At 35.8% G+C, this 19095-nt stretch overlaps 1 protein-coding gene across 2 annotated transcripts in view; it reads right to left on the reverse strand.

Annotated features, from left to right (window-relative positions):
* Positions 1-19095, reverse strand: part of LOC145667058 (prolactin-releasing peptide receptor-like) — a 357637-nt gene that overhangs the window by 168276 nt on the left and 170266 nt on the right. Inside the window, exon 2 of one of the 2 annotated variants that reach the window (XR_014127858.1) lies at positions 11911-11969. The exons of the other annotated variant lie outside the window; for it this stretch is intronic. The gene's annotated coding sequence lies outside the window, so the exon portion shown is untranslated. The remainder of the gene's footprint in view (positions 1-11910; positions 11970-19095) is intronic. 2 annotated transcript variants of the gene reach the window in all.

Below are 19095 nucleotides of genomic sequence, written 5' to 3' on the forward strand. Positions count from 1 at the left end.
GTCATTTATAATAATATAGCAGTTTTATATGAAGCCCCATAGTAAAAGTAATAATGCAATCACATGAACTATTTTGCGGAGGAGTACAAGCGTCGGTAGGACAACAGCAAATCAGCGAGATTTAGTTTCACGCGGCTTTGTTTATCGCAGTTTAGAGCTTACGCCGAATAATGTATAGTACGTGCTAGTCTAAAAAATGAAAGTGACTATGTTGTGACTTTATATCTCTTGAACCACCCGACCGATCTCTGTCAAATTTTCAACATAGGTGAGGCTCAAACCTGGGATCGTTTTTGTCATTTCACATTGACAGTGCAACTTAGGGGAGGGGTAGGAGGAGATATCAAAAATGATCAAAGTTGACCGATATTAGTATCGGATTCGTAGTTTTCTGGATCGCAGAGATGAACAGTGACACTTCCGATTGCCATTTTAAACCAATTTCAGCCAAGCAACTTGAGGGAGGGGGAGGGAGAAGATATGTAAATATTATCGAAAATGATCGATATCACCGTCGAATCCACAGTTTTCGGGATCTTTCAGACGAATAGTGATACTTCCGATGCCGTTTAAAGCCAATTTCAGCCTCAAAATTTGGGGAGATGACGAAATATATATAAATGATTGGAAATTATCGATATTAGAGTCGAATCCATAGTTTTCGGGGTCGTTGAAACAAACAGTGACATTTCCGATGCTCTTTAAATCCAAATTCGTCCTACATTAGCTACCGTTAAGGGGGTATGGTGACATGTAAAATAATTGAAAATGACCGATATTAGCGCCGAGTGCATAGTTTTTGGGATTCCTAAGTTGATTGGTGGCAGTTGAAGTGCCCTTTATGTCCAAAATGAAACGTCTTCTCTTGGTGCGAAGAAAGAAGTATTATGTTAGTTGTTACATAAAGCGTAATGAAGCTGTAAACCGTTTTATTCTCTTACCTTGGGGCAATATACAAATTTTTTACCAACGTGATGCTCATAATCAGCCGACACTGCGTTTGTTAACAATAAAATATGTTCGATTTGAAACATCCAATGAAGCAAGTGTTTTAGATGTTTCGTATGACGAGGATGATTGCTTGTTTTCAACTCCTATTGAATGGTTTCGTTCTGCTTATTGAAGCTTAACATGCAGGACATGTAGAAAACCACAAATTGCTAAACATGCATGAGGTATTTCCCTAATTCGATTCCGTATATCCAAAAACTGTCACAACAATACCCGCGTCCCTCTTATTCGCTTAAAATTCCATTACAACAGACATATAGAGGACAAAAAGTGTAATGAAAAAAAAAGGATATATCAGTCTCGTTACTAAGAGATTTTTTTTTCCACACACACACTAGAAAATGTTGGTGGCTAATTACAGAACCGCTTCTAAAATTAATTCCATTTACCACGCTAACATATATATATGGATCAAAAGAGGGACGAGAATAAGAATAAAAACAGTATTTTTGGTTGAATTTAAATGTCCAATTTAACAAGAAATTAAATCGGAATTCTTTTTGGCTACTAAACGTTATATGTGCATGGATGTATGTATATACATTTTATGCAGCATTCTCCATATGCGAGGAAAGTTTCCAAAGTTATGGTATTACTATGCCGTTAAATTCAATTAGAATTTTAGTTTAAAATAATAACAAAATTGTCAAAAGATGGTATATAGCTTACATATTGATAATAATCATTGAACTGAATAAAATTAAATGCGTGTGAATTCTAAAGCATATATTTTCTCAGAAAAGAGAGAAAAGATACTTTTTTTTAATGTAAGCTTTAAAATATACCGTGCAATAATGAAGCCGCTTGTTCAGATAGAACTGATTCTAAAGAATACCAGGGGGAACAGTGTCTCAGTAGTAGGGATGAATTCAGGGGGTAGTCCGGGGGGAAATCTCGCCCCGAAGAAAATTCATTCCTCCCCGGAGAAACTAAAAAAAAAATCAGTCACAAAATGTAGAAATTAATTTACCCAATTTTTGCTTTTCTTTCCTTGCACGTGCAGACGAAATCCGATCTCTCAATATACATATAAATGACGCAGACCCATTCTATATAAATATTAAACATGTAACATCTAAGATAGAATACCAAATAGTCAATAAAACTTGTATTTCTTAACGCTATGACCGAGTTTGGCAGACCATGAAATTGTTAACTGTTGAAGAAAGGTTTGTATTTTAGTAGGTACTATACTCTCGCCTTATATTATATATTAGTAGGTAGCACTAGCACAGATTGAGATAGGAAAGGAAAGATAGGGAAGACCTTTCGATCATTCCATATGATCTCTGATGTCAGCAGATTTAAAATAGAGCGCCTAAATCCCATTTCTCGCATCGGAAGTAACAGACATAAATGTGTTTTACGATTGTGAAAGAAAAACCACCTTGCTTTAATTAAAAATAAGTCAGTTAAGGAGTCAGTCAGATGTCATCATTTAGAGGGATCAGGAAGGAACAGTTATCCCTCCTGGGTTAGAGATTTATATAGAATTTATCAATATAATAGTAGTATATAAGTGAAAGATTGCTATTGAAGGTGATGAAGATCCTGCTCAGTGCCGTGCCATGGAGGAGGGGAAAGCGGGACGACGGCCCTGGGCGCCGAAGTAAGGGGCGCAAAATTTGTGAGGGAAAAAGGAAAGAAAAGAAGGAAAGAATAAAAGAGGAGTGAAACAAATGTGCACATGTGGGCATGTGTACATATATAAAATGAAAGGAAAAAAGTAATAAAAAGTGCTCAAAATCAAGGAAAGGCAGGGTTTACTTTTTAAAATTTTCTCACCTTTCGCGGCTGGTCTGTCGATCTCAGTCATATATACGGGGGTGCCGTCGTATACTCTCACGCCAAGCGCTGATTTTCCACGACACGGCACTAATCCTACCGAAGATTTCGTAAACTAAACTATTACAGTGCAGAAACCAAGGCTAATATGCTTGATTTAGAATCAGAAGTGTGAGAAAGAATGATAACTTTTTGTTAAGATATTCGTATGTATGTTTGTTTTACGACAAAAAATATTTGAGTGAATTTAAATCTTTAAAAAAAAAAAAATTCTACATTAGTAACAAACAGTAACTACTGAATATAGGAAATAATAAAAATAGATACTCTAAATAGCAGTTAAAGTTTAGTCTAAAATATTTTTGCCAGTCTTTATTTAATGTTTTAGATAAAATTAAACGATTGTTTTTTTTTTTTTAATATAATCTGACATTGAATATTTATCAGCAATTAGTCTCAATATTAGGTAAGATGTGCATGTGAATGGAATTGCTAAATATGCTACTTTCTTGCAAAAATACAGAAAAACAACCCTCCCCCCCGAGGAGTTGACATTCCCCCCGGGGAAAATGTCAGAATTCAACAATGCTCAGTAGTAGAGCACTCATCTGTGGTGTGTGTGTCCCTGGTTCGATTTCCGGCCAAGGTCTGTGGGTTTTCTCGGAGTACTTCCACTTTCTCACTCCACCAATTCTTACATCATTATTCACTTGCCTTGATCATAGTCTCCCTTAGATTAAGGGCATAATTGTGGACTTGAAGCTGAACAGTTTTTTTTTTTTTTCTGAATAATAAAGGAGGTTCCGCGTAGCGTAGTCGCTAACGCTCTGACTTTTGGTGCAAGCAAACCCGGGTTTTGATTTCCGCTCGGGACACACAATTGAAAAAGTGTATATTTGTAGAATGATATATCCCAACGCCAAACAATGCGGAATATAGAATAGTGTTCGTTCTTAATTTCAGTTTTGGGGGGGTCGCGGTGTCTCAGTGGTAGAGCGTTCACTTCCGGTGCTTGGGGTCCCTGGTTCGATCCTAGCTCGCGCCGTGTGGACTTTGTGGTGGACAAACACCGTGGCTTTTTTCGGGGTTGTCCCGTTTCCTCCCACTTTCTTCATTCCACCATTTCACTCCTCATCACCGTCTCCTTTTGCCTAACCGGCATTTCATTTCAATTTCAGTTTCTTTTGGTAATCAATAGCAGAAGGATAGTATATATTGTACGCAATCGATATAACTTATTCCACTTTGACCAAAATTGAGATGGAGATAGAACGTGGTAAGCTTGATACAAATAATAAACTTAGTATAATAACTTAGTATTGTTTATGAAACGTCATTATGTGGTATGCTATCGACTATACAAATCCGATCTTATTCCAAATTTGGAATATTAGTGTAGCTTAGTATTCTCATGAAATACCAGGGTATACAAACTGTTTATTCTTGAGTTATTAACTACCAAATTTGAATTTCGACTTAGTAAAGGGAAGTAATTTGACTAAATCATGATCCCGATTTTGCCGAAACTTCATTAAAAATAACCTTTTTCCAAGAAATCTGTTTTTCGATTTCCGGGGAATTCGTTTTACTGTTTTTTTGTTCTCTTTCTCGAAAAAAAAAATGTTCGTTTTACGAAAAAATCGTTTTTCACTTTTCCAATCTTTTTTGTTTTTCGAAAAAAATAGTTTTTCCTTTTGTACAAAAATAGTTTTTTATTTTCTCTCTCTCTCTCTCTTATTTTTATTTTATTTATTTATTTATTTATTTATTTATTTGCTTTTCGTTTTCAAAAATTTTATTTTTCGATACAGTACTGTTCTGAAAAAAAAAACTGGTCATTCCGTAAACTTGACTTCGTAGTGAACATTGGCGAGCTTTGTCAATATTCCAGCATAGTGTGAAATATTTTGGTTTACCGATCTTTAGGTTACATGATCGAACTTGGATTTCAACTCAGTGAAATCAAGGAATTTCCCTAAAAGCGATAGATAGATTGGTCGTTTCCTCCCTCATTATCATTCCACAAATTCTTACATCATCATTCACTTGCCTGAATCATCCATCCCTCTTAGTCCAAGGGCAAAATCATAAGACTTGAAACTCAAACATTTCAAAATTCGATAAAAACATTTTCGTTAGTTGATTCGACTTTGGGCCACGGTGGCTCAATGGAAGAGCGTTCACCTCTGGTGCTTGGGGTCTCGGATTCGATCCCCAATAAGTGAACTTTGTGGTGGACATATACCGTGTGCGTGGGTTTCCTTGGGGTTCTCCCGTTTCCTCCCACTTTCTTCATTCCTCCCACCATTTCATTCATTACTCATCATCACTGTCTTCTTTAGCCTAACCGGCATAATCGTGAGACGTAAAACTCAAAGATTTCTTTTCATTTTTTTTATTCAACTTTATAATTCCTTTTCAACATCAAGACAATCTGAGATGTGAAGCTAAAGGTGAAATCCAATCTACCGTAATATGTTAGGATTTAAAGATTTTCCTACCAGGAATCGAAGACAGGAACTGCTGCACCAAAGGAAAGCGCACTAAACACTAGGTCAGTGGGAAAGGGTACAATACATTTTTTTTCAATTTCTGTTATTTTAAGAATTACGATCCTAATATTGAACATATTCTGTGTAAAGTACGTATTGAGCTTTGTAAAGTATTGGGTAAAGTATTAAATTTCGATTTACACGGCATCGGAAATGTCACTGTTCAACACAGCAATCTCGAAAAGTATGGATGTGAATTCGACATTAGTATTGGTCATTTTCGATTATATATATATATATATATATATATATATATATATATATATATATATATATATATATATATATATATATATATATATAAACCGTCAGAGGCCCAAACCTCATCTATGTTGAAATTTTGATCGAGATCGGTCGGGTGATTCAAGGAATTAAGAGTCACAAATATAGTAATCTTCAATTTTATAATATAGATTCACCCGATTTATCAAAATAATAATAATAATAATAATAATAATAATAATAATAATAATAATAATAATAATAATAATAATAATAATAATTCCATATATTTAATAGGTCATCTTATGAAAATGTACGTTAGTGTTTCTCTTTGATTAGAATATTCAATTTCCTAATGGATTATGTAACAATTTCACATTATTAGTTAAAAAAATATCAATTAACTATGAAATATAGTATTGGATTTGCAATAGTAGCAATGTAATATAATAGCGAAATACTTCATACAATACTCCACAAGCAGTAGGAGCGATAATGAAAATGAAACCAAAGTGACATATAAAGTTCCTTGTCAGAAAGTTCATAGAATTCAGTTTCGAGGAGAAATTTCTGGCAAATACTAAAGATACAAGTTTCCAACAAGTTTTCGTCGACATATATAAAAGAAAACATGCTTCTGTAATTAATTATGATATGAAACCGGGTGACGTATGATACTTAGAAACGAGGATGTCATTTGTGGCTTAGAAAAAGTTAAAATTGTCCACTCTGAGTTTGAGAAACGTATACATTTTATAAAAGTATACTACTTTACTAAAGAGAAACAGGAAAGTACTTATGTGGGTGGAGAACCTAGTCCCCGTCACCAAGCAAAAGTTGTAATGACGCTATTGCTTGTAAAGGAAGGGTACAGCTCTTATGCGTTCGCCATAAGTAAAAGCGTCGAATGTCATTTTCGTGAACTTACAGATAGAATATATCACACACACCTTGTATTCTGCCCGTATATGAAGACTTTTGCCTTGCCTTTTTACTGGCAGGTCTAAAAAAGCTGGGTTGGACTGGAAACATCAAAGACTCGTAAGAAACATATACGAACGAGCAAGTAACTGTTAGAATCGGGGAGGAGATGACAAAGGGGAATGCAATTGGAATGGGAGTTCGACAGCGATGCTGTCTTGCGCCTACATTATTTAATATCTATCTACATGAGATAGTGAAAAAGAGCCTTCACACTGAAGACGGCATTTAGTAGGAGGTAGAATGTTTAGCTGTATACGTTTTGCAGATGACATGGTTCTTATTGCATGAGGAGAAAAATCAATAAGATGTTAGAAAACTTGAAGAAGGGCTGTGAAGAAGATGAGATAAAAATAAATGTTAGAAAGACAAAAGCCATGCTAATTATAACGAAGGGGTCGGTGTCAAATATATAAGTAGGAGGGGAGATAATACAGCAGGTGGCTAGTTTTCGATACCTAAGTAGTATTATTTGTCATGATACATAGTGAGAACGTGAATTAAAAGCAAGGATAGAAATGGCGAGAGATGCCTTTAAGAAGAAGAAAATACTATTTTGTGGGACCTTGAATAAAGAATTGAGAAAAATACTCACAAAGTGCTTCGTGTGGAGTATTGTGCTGTATGGGTCAGAAACATGGATATTACGCAATAGTGATGAAAAACGACTGTAAGGTTTCAAAATGTGGGTGTAGAGAAAATGGAGAAAATTATCTAGGGTCGAGGGGAAAACGAATAGTAGGATGTTGGAAGAGAACCTGTTTGGGACATTGGCTAAGAAGGGACTGTATCATGAAGGACGTGCTAGAGAGTATGGCAGGAAAACAGGAAGGGGGCGAAGGAGACTAATATTAATGGACTATATCGAAACAGAGAAATCGTAAGTGAAGACGAAGAAGTTAGCGGAAGATCATGGAGCATACAAGCTTGTCAGTTGCTACAAGTGACCTGTCAATAATGGCAGAATACCTATAATGATTATTACTTACTGGCAGTCAGCAAGGCTAAACGGTAATGATTTCAGAAGACTTTCCCGTGGAGGAATTATCAATAAGCAAAGTATAGTAAGGGGGTAATGTTGTGTCGTTGTAAAGTAAGGGAATTCTAATCAACTTACTAGATAACGGTGCTGTAAGCATGGAAACGAAGAGTGACGGCAGTTATACTAGTTAATGAAATAGCAGTCATTTTTGGAGGTATCTGCGAGTTGTTTCGGACATTTTGATTGGGTAAGCGTTTGTTTCGGCGTTCTTCATTGGCTATTTCAATCCACGATTCGAGATTGGCTTGTCATAACACGTATAGGTTTCTATTTACTGTGAGAACAGAGTGCGAAGGCGATTGAAGCCCACGTGCGAATTCAAACGAATTAAAATAATAAACACATTTTAATGGTATTGATTATCGTCCTACCATTTTTTAGCCCTTTAATTCCTATGGAAACTTTTCTTTTCCTTGAAATGAGTTGAAATTTTAATGATGTTATTTTACAGACTGTTTCTTCAGGTTGAAGTGGAAAACGTGAAATTAAATATTTTGGTTGTACGTCCCACGATTTTGCCATGTAGGTTAAAGGACATTGTGATAATGAACGAAATACTGGAATGAAGACAGTGGAAGATAGTTTAATGTATTTGAAGAAGCCATTAAAATTCTAGTTGATTTCAAAGAAAATAAAAAAGGTAGATTTCTATATAAATCAATGAGATAAAAAAAAATGACACACAAACCCACTATATTTAATTATTTTAATGACAGACTTGTCAAAAGAGTAGAAGTCTTGTCAAAAAGGGTCCGCATTTAATGGTTACAGAAAAAAAGCGTGGACAACTTGCTCATGAATAGAATACATTTACAAAACAATCACTTAATAAATGATTCACGGAGAGACCGAGATTTTGCTTTTATACTTCTCCCTTTCAGAAAATATTTACATATTATAAGATGGCGGGTAAATGCTTAATGTATGTGTTGCTAACATGCGTAAAATTACATCAGGTTATAAATACTTAATAATAATAATAATAATAATAATAATAATAATAATAATAATAATAATAATAATAATAATAATAATAATAATAATAATAAAGACACACTAACATGATAGTGTTTCAATTTTCAAATACTCTTTGAGTTGTTTTTTAATTTTGCTAAAAATTCGTAGCTCTCTGATACTTAATGGTAGGGCGTTCCAAGTCGTAACACTAATACCTATACTTTTGATACCATGATTTAACTGTGGTTTCACGTTTTCAAGTTCTTTGTTTGAACTCATGTGGGGTACTGAGTGCTTTATTTCAACAAATTGTGCATTCTAATCACCGTCCTGTTTTATACCACGTAAGTTATTTTTTCTTTCTCAATCCTAAGAGGATTCTGAACCTCTAAGGGAGATACAATATTAATCACTTACATGATACATCGACATCTTCAATTTTTTTTGTAGGGGTAATTTTGCCGCCATTTTGCATAGGGTTGTCGTAAAGAGTCCACACTTGTCCCATCCTCTTTCTCTTCACAACAGCTTTCAAATGATGCGCTACATACCCCCCCTCTTGCCATTTGAAACTTTTGAGTTTGACCTCGTCTGGGACCCTGCGAAGGACTCTGGGGCAAACTTTTTCTACCCCAAAAGGTGTGCCCTTGAAAATGATGGGATACGTGCTCGCCGAGTTTTCAATCTACATTACTGTTCCCAAACAAATGATCCGGTTCAAATTATTCTGCCAGCTAATATCTTTTATACATTACAAGATATGTTTTAACTCACTCTATTCCGACCGGTGGCACATATAGCTTTGGAATTCGTCTAGTTATAACATATTAAATTTAAACACAATTTTCTCGTTCGGATCTCAGAGGAGTCTGTTCTTGACCTTTCCTTGTTAGTAAATTTGCAAACATGGAAAAAATGTTTACAGCTATGTGATGCAATACCTTCATTTAAAAGGTCTCAGACAAACCAGTATCAAAGGTAAGCTAGATTCTACTTTGGGTGAGTCTGCTCCTTCGTTTACAACAGTAGAATATTGGATGACAGAGTTTAAGCAAGGCTATACGAGCTACAATGATGAACATCGCAGTCGTCGACCAAATGAAGTGATCACGCCAGATATGGTGAAGAAAATCCACAAAATTATTGAATAACCGTCGACTAAAAGGTGGAATCTGCAGTTAACGGCTATTCTGAAGAGTTCTTCGGTTCACACTACAAACAGAGTGAAGCATTTAATCATCTCAGAAAACTATTCCCAAGACTCAGCGAGGCCAAGGTGAAAGAAGGTGTTTTTACGGGACCTCAAATCAGAGACGTTTTTAAAAATACTACATTTTCTTCTAAGCTTAATGAAGTGGAAAGGAGGCTTGGGAGGCCTTTCGAGAAGTGTGCAGTAACTTTCTAGGGAATCATAAGTCACCTGATTACAAAGACATTGTGGGCAGGTTAATTACTTCATTTCGTAATATGGGATGTAATATGTCCCTAAAGTTACACTTCCTGCATTGCGACCTGGGCTTTTCCCCTGAAATGTACAGCTTGGGGGAGGTCTCTGACGAACACGAAGAAAGGTGTCACCAGCAAATAGCTACCATGGAGAGACGCTACAGTGGTAAATGGAGTGTGAATATGTTGGCAGAGTTTTGTTGGAATGTGACACGCAAGACACCCTGTAGTAATTACAAGAGGAGTAGGAAAACCAAGTGACACGTAAGTGTTAAAATTTCACTTTTTATGCAATTTTATCAGCATAGTTTATATTGATATTTAAATTAAAACGTGCAAATTATTATGAGTGGAGAATAGCATCTTTGGGCGGATATTGAAACACCCCGCTCCTCCCTGAAAATTGGTACGTCTTGGAGAAAAACGGGTTTCGGCCAGGGACGTCATTTAGGGGGGCAGGGAGGGGCATTTGCTTCCCCTGAGTTTGAGATGTATGTAGATTTTATCAATAGAATAGTAGTAAATCAGTGAAAAACGCGAAATTTTACTTATATCAAGGGGTTTTGCCCCTCCCCAAGCAAAATCTGAAATGACGCTCCTGGTTTCGGGTTCGAACTCAGGATCTCGAAACCTATAGGAATCAGCTATTTTCGTTCGTGGGAGCGAAAAACAGTTTCATCTTGCCGACCAGTGGTATCGGAGCTATTGAACATCTCTGGGAAAAGTACATCGAGCTAAAAGGAGACTATGTTAAGAAATAAGGAGGGTTTTTTGCATTCTTTTGAGTTTTTTTTTTTTTTTTTTTTTTTTGTTAGGACAGATACCTTTGAGATTACCCTAGTAATTGCACCGATGCCGAATAATTCATGCTGCAGAACTTTATAGTAAAAGCAATATTCATCAAGGTATTACTATTAGTATTACACTTTAGGTTAGATTAGAATGTATCGGTGCACAATCTGATGATCAGTTTCGCAAACTAGAATTCATAGAACCCTCGAATGCATCCATAACACTTAATTACCCACGTATAATGGAATAAGCATATTAATATTGTTTGACATTTAGTGCTTAAAAATCTTCCAACATATCTTGACGATAGGAGTGCAATAGAGCAGGGGAAATATTTTACCCTTCCATGAATCATTAATATGCACATTGTTTCACACACATATGTACAACAACTGCATGAGAAGTGCATATTGCTAGGACATTGATCCGTGCTTGTCAGCTTCGATAAGGACTCCATCGCAATGCAATTATGTTCGAGTACAAAGCTAATTCTACTTGTTCATGTTATATCTAACCTCAAGAACTAATAATTCCTGTGTTCCATCAATATTAATTACTTGATTTAAGTGCAATTAATTTGCTTCCCCACATGATAATACAAAAAATGCATTACTACTACTAGGTCAATTGAATTAGAATTCCCTTGTAAGATGTTTCTAGATATGTTTTTTACTATAGAATTGTTGTAACTGACTTCCACAGTAACATACTAAAAAAAAAATCCTACTACGTAGATTTGTACTAAGGCTGCTATCTTGGATTTTTTTAGCTAGTTTCAAAAGAAAAAAACTACCTTAAGGAAGAAAATGAACTGAACCAAAATGGTATAGGAGAACCTGAGAAAAACACGCACGTGGTATTTGTCCCCCCTCAAAGTCCACTTTGATGAAGCTGGGTTTGTTTCAGAGAGCGCTCTACTACTGAAAGAACCATAAAGAAAGCGCTTAAGGTTTCTGGAACAAGTTGAACCATTAAATTCACAAAACTTCAATACTACTACTACTACTACTACTACTACTACTACTACTACTACTAATAATAATAATAATAATAATAATAATAATAATAATAATAATAATAATAATAATTTTTAACGTTGTCCTAAAATTAGGCAAAACTTACAGAGAAGTCGGGATTTCAGGGAGGGGTCTGGATCTCTAGAACCCACTCTGCGTACGTCCCTGCAAATAAACAAAAATATTAAACGAAAGCGTTCCCTGAAGTTTCATGTTGGGGGTATTCTCAGGGGCGGATTAAGATATGCTTGAATATGTTCCTTTCAAAACGTCAACAATGAATAAAGTACACATTTCTAATCATCATATCAAAATATTAGAACCCCGCTTCAAATCAGCTGTTATAAAAATTCTATTACTGCGGTTCGTTTTCTTTAATTAAAATAGTAAATATCCTTCTGAGTTAGTATCACTGTTAATGATAGAGTGACAAAATTCTACCCTTTCAGTTCATCCCCATTAACCAACAGATAGTTATCGAAAAAAAAAAGTTTTCAAGGTAAATTTCGCTCACAGGATAACGTTACTGCAATTGTTTCCTTGTTCAGTTCGCGTTAGAAATCTTACCTTTTTTTTTTCTTCTTTCAGAAACGGGCAGGCCCGTATTTAGGTGCTATTCTGTGCTCGAGCACAGGACGGCAGAATTTAGGGGGCGGCGAAATTTTGGAATTTTTTAAGATTCACAATAAAGCAATATTTGAAAGTCACCCTTAGAGCCCCGCGCAAGAGCGAGAAAATATGTTAATGTGCTTAATTTGCTTTAATTACAATAGTTACTAATTAGATATATTATTTTTAAAAAGGCATCCCCGACTACCCTCACCCCAAGGGGTGAGAATGAGCTTGAACATCATGAAAGCTGATACCGTTAAACTCAGCGACCTTGAAAACTTTGAATTCAACACTAATATCTGTCGTTTTCGATTACTTTTAAAATCTCGCCCCCTTCCTGGGGAGTGGAGTAAACTCACAATAATCTTTAATTATGTGATAAGTTCGAAGTAAACAGTGTCAAAAAACACTACACAAAGTTTTTTGAATTTCATAATTTAGTATTACAACGATAAGAAATATTTACGAAATTCAATCATAATTCAAATGAAATAGTGAAATATAGAAATGACATAACGGTTGATCAAGAATTAATAGAATGCATTTTCTCCAGACAGTAAATTAAAACATATGAATAAATTACATGTCAGTATTGAATGTGTCTCCAATGTATGAGTGATTAAGCTCGTTGTCTTGTAATCAAGGAGTCCCAAGTTCGATTCCCGGTGGGGTCACATGGTATTCGGATCCCAAGTTAAGCTATAGGTTCCGTCCTTAGTACGTCATCATCATCCTATGGAAGGGAACGGCAAGCTACCATGGGTTCGCTTGCCCAGAGACCTTCGGGTAACACCTAACTTAGGGCAGAACACATCATAATCATCACTGAAAGAATTAGGCCATTTAAAATTACGTTCTAACTTTTGTAACCTGTAATATCTAAACTAATGCCTGTGACAAACATCTTGGCATTTCAGCTAAACGAATAAAACGCAAGCTCTGATGGGACGTTGTCAAGTGGTAAAGGGGTATGGCTATGGCTAAGCTGACAAACTACAGCGTGATCAGGTAACAGGAGATAGACGTGGGTGTATATACAAAAATAAACATGGCAATACCGCTGGCCTCTCATTTGCTAGCAGCATTTAAAGAGAACTTGGAGCGCCGCCTTCAAATACCAAGATGTTTGTCACGCCGTTTAGTACTCAACAAAAGATGGTATGTTTGCAAACTCCATTATTTAGAACACAGGGGCGCACAATATATAAATACGGGCCTGGAAACGGGTTATTAGTTATGAATCATTTTCATTTTATTAGTAGGAAAATGGTCAACTCAATTGACCTATTAACATAGCAAGAGATACGGCAAGCTATGAGACGCAAACTAACGTGAGAATTGGGAGATCCAGTGTACAGGTACGGTGCCAGGATCGCTTGAGGCTGTGGGCAGAGGGGCCTAGTTTTTCTGAGTGGGTCTGTACATTTTAAGCTACAAATTATTTATTATGAAATATACAATACTGTATGCATTATTCTAATTCTGATAGGGTGGTGCATGGTGGGCAAGGGCATCTACGGGGTGGGAGGTCACCCATCTGTCTTTACGCCGTGCCTGCCAGTCAGGGTTGCCAACTTTTCTTACGAAAAAGTCGGGACGGGACAATCGGTGTTGGAGGACCCCCCGGCCCGGAGACAACTACACTCACGGCGAGTAGTTGAAACCAATGTAAATAATTACCTGAATAACAAACCCGAATGAATGCAGCACCTTATTTTATTTTTATTTTCCCACTCAGTGCTCATCACTAGGTATAAACAACATATGCAACAAATTGAAACAAAAATAACTGCAATTTATTTAATATAAACAAAGTTTAGAGAGAAAATTACATAGAACTTTTTTATCATAAACGAACGCATAACACTGTTAAGGAATTACTGATAAAAAGTATTACTAAAATCAAGTATTATTCTTTGGCTATCACCATACAATAAATTCAAACTAAAACAATTGTAATTTATTTAAAATAAACAAAGTTTAAAAAGAAAACAATATAGTACGTTTGTTTTTTATTACAAACAAATGGAATATACTATCACCATAATCGGCTGTATTATAAACTCTAAACAATTAGGGAATAACTATAAATTAAATTAGAGCTGCCAACTATTTTTATGAGTGAAATTAAAACACAGTTTAGTTAAATTGATTCTATATATAAAGCTGTGCGTGTAAAAAAAAAAAAAAAGAATAGGCTGTTCCTTTGTAAAAAAAAACTCCCGAGTTCGATCCCAGCCCCCGCCAAGTGAACTTTGTGGTGGACAAACACCGTGTGCGTGGGTTTTCTCGGGGTTCTCCCGTTTCCTCCCACTTTCTTCATTCCACCATTTCATTCATTACTCATCATCACCGTCTCCTTTAGCCTAACCGGCATAACCGTGGGACGTAAAACTCAAAAATTTCATTTCATTTTTTTCCTTTGTAAAAATGGTCTAATAAAATATTAACTTTCAAATAAGTCAGAAATCGGTACGGTCCCGACAGAATCGAGAGAGTTGGCAACCCTGCTGCCAGTAGAGACTGAATTAGAAATGAAAATGAAATGAAATCTTTAAGTTTTACGTCCCACGGTTATGCCGGTTAGGCTAAAGGAGACGGTGATAATGAGAAATGAGTGAAATGGTGGAATAAATAAAGTGGGAGGAAACGGGAGAACCCCGAGAAAACCCACGAGCATGGTGTTTGTCCACCACAAAGTCCATACGGCGCGCCCTGCGATCGAACCAGGGACCCCAAGCACCGGAGGTGAACGCTCTACCAGTGAGCCACCGCACACTCCAGATCCCGAATTGCGCACAAATCTCTGTTGGCCTTTTCGAACACAGATTTTTGTCCAAAGTTGCCACAATGGTAGCTTTAAAATATGTGAACAAACAAAGTTTTCTTTCATACTACAGTAGAATAGAAACAGAAATTAGAAATAAAATACAAATTATATTGAAGATAAACTAAATGCAATATTTGATCAGTAAATACAACAAGTCAAGATACCTACAAAACGAAATGGTTATATTTAAAATCCAGATGTTAAAATTTTCTTGATTGTATTTTCAGCCCACAATTTTTAGAAATTTAATCCTCCTTGTCTTGTACTCTGAATATGTAACAATTTTAAGCATCTCATACTGATTCAATATGAAGTTATGTCTCTTCAAATCTTTCTTTCTTTGTGTATTAGTATCTTCTTTTTGCAATTGATTTTAATTTCAATTTCGTTTCTGATACAACAAAGATGAAATCACCTTTTATATATCAAGATCTGGTGAATAGAACTGTCCATCGAAATGTTTATGAAATGCTCAATCCCCATTGTACGTACTTGATATTACTCGCACAAGTTAGGACAATGATCTTAGCTTCTTCATTTACAAATAGAAACTTTTCTCCATCATAATTGAACTCGTCTTCTCTTTCAACCATTGGCTCAACAGCCTCCGTAATATTTCTGGTGTGAGTTTCTTTCGAATACCATACATAACTTCTCTATACCTTTTCATATCTTTATGTATTAATTCCTCTGCATTTTGTAAATTAGATAGCTTAATCCTAATATTTTCACTGGACCTTACGTTTGGATATTCCTCTGTTCTTTTCTTACAGATTTCTCACATATATACAAACATAACAGAATTCAAAATATTTTCCATCTGACAAGATTGCTTCATTATTTGTGCGCAATTCTGTACATTATGACAGCTTGTCAACGGCTTATCAGATAAAGTTGATAAAACCGGAAAAGTGTGAGTAATTTCATTGCAGCCAACATTGAGATCTTCTAATGTTTCAAGGTGATCTGCAATATAGTTGGTAAAATCAAAGAAGTATACTTTGAAATAAAATACGTTTCTGGCGAGTATTGTAAAAACAAATTTAATGTCACGTTATCCATTAACTACATACATCAAATTCGAAACAATGTTACTTACGTTAATCATCAACTTCACATACGGTAATCAACAACTATATTAAACATGAAAAAAAAAAAAAAAAGAAAACAATACTACGTGCTGTGAGTTCGCTTCTATTGGTTGAAAAAATGTATCTATTGTTTACTCAAAAAGCATTTTCCTGTTTTCCATCATACCGGAATTAAATTAAGGACATTCTTTGTTCACCACAGGCTTCTCTTGTTCTAGCCTATCCCTCATGCACTACCTTTTCGTTGGGTCCTCAGTGCAAATGCAGACATAGGAATGTAGGTGAAATAACAAATTTGTAATGTACTGTATATTCACTAGATGACAGGTGTGTCAATGTGAAACGGGCGAGGTTTTATTTTACTCTTACAAATGGATTTTATAAAGGAAAATCTTTTGTTTTATTATTTATTTATTTATTTAGAGGAAATTTGTTTCATATTATAATCTCCCTTAAGCTGTTTTTAAAAAAATATGTTTTAATCCAGCTCTTCATTTTAATTTATATTTAATTGTTTCATGAAAAAAGGTTTGTTTTAACACATTAATAAAGCTTATTGTGCTATTCAGATATTCTAAACACTATATTCTGTCCCTTTTTAAACAATTACTATTCCCACGGAGTAGGAAAACAAGAATGGTTATTTTGTTATGCTTTGATATGAGGAAACATATAGTAGATTTTTTTTGAGTTAATACCATTACTATGTTTGCTATACGTAGACAAATAGTTTGTGAGGTAAGTGCACATGTCAAGCCTTTCCTTGTCTTGTTATATTGGTATTAAAATTTTCGTTTTTAGGTGAAAGTACATGTCGTCGACATGTGCACTTTCTCCTTGAAACGTTGTACTGACGGGAAATTGCGCTGTAGACTGTCAACTGTTGTAGTTTTAGCAAACATGTCGGAAGTAGTGTGTATGACTGCAGGTATGCAGGAAAACGTTGCAGAACCCCGTCCTTTATCTAAGCGAGAACAGATTAACAAGGCGAGACTGAAAGGTGAAGCGTATACCAATTTCAAAGGGAAACTTGTACCGCAAATAATAGCAGGGAGAGACTGTCAGTGTCGCAGCCATTGCTTTCAATGTGTGAGTGCAAGTGACAGGGAAGATGCTCTTCGTCGGTTTCGCAATTTTTGCACTAAAGACGACCAAGATGCGTTTTTGCAGAGCTTGGTTGCACGAAAGCAAGTCAAGACTAGGCGCCTTCATCATGGTGAAAATGAAAAACCGAAGGACAATACGTTTGTGTACAGTGTAAAGACAAGTAGCGGCAGAACCACTGTATGTAAGAAAGCATTTATCAGCATTTTAGGTTTGTCTGCAGGTATTCTACGTCGTATTTGTCACCTTGTCGCAGTGTACAAACCCGCTATTGATAAGAGAGGTAAATCTACTCCTTTAAATGCAAAGCCAGATGAAATAATAGAAGCCATTATGAATCACAAAAATAGTTTCCCTTCAAAGCAAGATCATTACACCAACCAAAATGTGCAGTATTTAAGTGCAAAGCTTACTTTAAAATTAATGCATAAGTTGTTCCTTGAAAAACATGCTGATATAAAGGTTTCATACAGTTTATATCCTACTGTCTTTAAGGAGAGATTTAAACTGCATTTTGGTAGCCCTCAAGTGGACACTTGTTCTCGCTGTGAAGGCCTCTCTGTAAAGATAAAGAGTAAAACGCTCAACGATAATGAAATGAAAAACGAGCTGCAAGTGCTGAGCTGGAGGTGCACAAGAGACGTGCCAACACATTCTACAGGAAAATGCAAGAGGTTACAGAGCAGTGCCTTCAAGATAGTTCAGTGGCAGCCATCTCATTTGACTTTTTGCAAAACGTGTATTTACCTGAAATACCCGTTCAAGATATTTTTTATCTGCGGCAACTAACTGTGAATGTTTTCTTTGTAACTTCCTTGGGAACAGACAAAACTACTTTTATACGTACCACGAAGGACAAGGACGCAAAGGACCTAATGAAGTTGTATCTTTTGTGTTAGATTTTATCAATGACAACGTTTCTACCACAGTGAAACATCTTCATGTTTTCTCAGATAGTTGTACAGGTCAAAACAGGAATCATACAGTGATCAGGTTTCTGTTAGCGTTAGTCACCTAGGTTGATTTCAGTCAACAAATCAGTATTTTTCGCAGCGAGGACACTCATACTTGTCGAATGATCGACTGTTTGCTATGGTTAAAAGAGCCTTGAAAAGAAATGATAGACTTTATGTACCAAAAGAGTATGCTGAGATAATAACCTGTTCGAACAAAGAGCGAAGTTTTGTTGTCAAAATGACTGATGTATCTGATATCATAGATTATAAGTCTTGGTCGCCTTCGTTATTCAAGAAAAGTACTTTGTCTGTAGAATCAAGTAGACCTGGTATTCCACGTAATGAAAAACAGTCCTTCCAAATTTCATAGTTTTCGCATTTTGTATATTCGGCAAATGCACTCGACACTGTCATTGCTAGTGCGTTCATCGATAGCTTAGGTAAAGCATACATTTCGACTTGGACTTAGACACCCACTCCATGTTACCCTACCAATACGTTCAGCGTACCCAGAGACAAAACTTGTCATCAGTACTGAGAAAATAAACGATATCAAGAAGGTACTGCAATACGTACCACACGAGTACCTTGAATTTTATGATGAACTTGTCATTTTTCTCAAAACTTAGTTTTCCTGACATGTGTCGTTTTAAAATGAAAACGATTCAGTTGGAATACTGATTCTTGTTCTTTGTCAG

This window comes from Thermobia domestica, chromosome 12 (genome assembly GCF_964235325.1).
Source record: "Thermobia domestica chromosome 12, izTheDome1.hap1.1, whole genome shotgun sequence".
Classification (NCBI taxonomy): Eukaryota; Metazoa; Arthropoda; class Insecta; order Zygentoma; family Lepismatidae; genus Thermobia; species Thermobia domestica.